We start from the raw sequence: 1,714 nt of genomic DNA, 5'->3' as shown, positions 1-1,714 counted from the left end.
GTAGCAGCCAGTTATTACACGCGCAACAGAACCAGCGATATGACAGACTTTGCAGCCATTAAACTTTCCCAAGACGGTGTCCCAGGCACACGGTTTACTGGTCGCACTGTCGAAGAACACACCAACCTTCAGCTCAAACGATGAGGGCTTAAAAACACCGGAAAACGGGCCGAGTCGATTGAACGGTAAGCTTTGTTTTTTTTTTTCCTGCGCGGCGATCATGGCGGCGTCGGCCGTTTTTTTTGTTTGTTTGTTTTTAATCACCGTCCAGGAATGGGTATATGTTTAATGTTTGTCTCATTTTAAATGTTTTTTAGTAGGCTATCCTGGTAGCAGGGTATCATGTTAGCGCCTGCTACCATGACAGTCTATATGCGATCATGGTAGCAGGCGCTTCTTTATTAACATGTCGGCCACCAAAATACTCTTACCTTGACTTGATGTCGCTGGAATTGGGTCAGGATGTTCTTCGGTTGTGCCCTTTCCTCCGACAAAATGCTTGCTACATATATAGGCCGACCGCATCGGTGTACCAAGCGCACACATTTCTCCTTGGCACTCTTGAATTTCGGGAAAGTAATGAAGAAAACATCCTTCATATGCGGCCGATCAGCGTAACTCGAGTCGCTGTTGCACGTTCCATAGCAACAATGTTTAAAAACCATGGTCTTAGATTTGGAAAAAGCAGTCTTTTACCGAGTAAAACCTAGGCTAGCGCACGTCTCTTTTACAGCAAAACAGCGGCGGGTTTCCGGAGTTTGCCCCACTGCGTACCACGTGATGTGACGTTATCGTGACGTTACGTTTCTAAAAATAGCTCGCTCGCGGTTCCCCATTAGAGCAACCCTGGACCAACAACGCCACAAACTGGTTATGCTGACGCCACCAGAATGGGACAAACTGCAGAGACTGAGCACTCTTCTAGAGCCCTGCAGGTAAGGAATGCACATATAATGTGCAAATTGAAAATGAAATTGAACTGATCAAGCTCCTATTAAATGTTTAACTGATTTACCAGCATACCAACTGGTGTTCAAATATCTTATGTGTGTGTGTTTGTGTGTTATTTTACTGCAGGTATGTAACTGAGATTCTGGGTGGAGAGGCCTATATCTCCTGCTCAGTAGTACTGCCTGCCCTCCGCCACCTGCGTCAAGTGATGAAGGTCTCTGAAGAAGACCCTGCATATGTGGCGAGCTTTAAGACAAGCTTCATGGAAGACCTTGCCTCCCGCCAAGAGAATTCTAACAATGCATGGCTCAAGCTTGCAACGGCTCTGGATCCACGTTTTAAAGACTTGAAGAGTCTGCCCAAGAGTGAAAGGGAAGAGGTGTGGACCTCGCTTGGAAGCATGCTTCATGAACATTCACCCAGAAGGTCTCTGCTGACTTCTCAAGATGGACCACCCAAGAAGAAAATTCACCTTCTACAGATGCGCTCAGATTCAGAGTCAGATGAAGAGGCGCAACCTGACAGAGACAGACACAGGTACAGGGCAGAGCCAAGCATAAATATGGAGGACTGCCCCATGCAGTGGTGGGCTGCTCATTCAGGAGCACATGACAAGCTGGCGCGGCTTGCCCGCAAATATCTAGCAACTCCTGCATCCACAGTTCCTTGCGAACGACTCTTTTCAGTCGCTCGCCATATTGTTCAGAAGAAACGGTCCGCTTTACATTCAGAAAATGTTAACCAGTTAGTTTGCCTTAGCAAC

At 47.0% G+C, this 1,714-nt stretch overlaps 1 long non-coding RNA gene across 1 annotated transcript; it reads left to right on the top strand.

Moving 5' to 3' along the window:
• Positions 1-845: 845 nt before the first annotated feature.
• LOC118558937 lies at positions 846-1,237 on the top strand. Its single transcript, XR_004928552.1, has 2 exons — positions 846-935; positions 1,078-1,237. It is a non-coding gene; the product is annotated as an uncharacterized LOC118558937 (long non-coding RNA).
• Positions 1,238-1,714: the final 477 nt, after the last annotated feature.

This window comes from Fundulus heteroclitus, unplaced genomic scaffold (genome assembly GCF_011125445.2).
Source record: "Fundulus heteroclitus isolate FHET01 unplaced genomic scaffold, MU-UCD_Fhet_4.1 scaffold_180, whole genome shotgun sequence".
Lineage (NCBI taxonomy): Eukaryota > Metazoa > Chordata > Actinopteri > Cyprinodontiformes > Fundulidae > Fundulus > Fundulus heteroclitus.
This window is presented reverse-complemented; position numbering and strand designations above follow the sequence as displayed.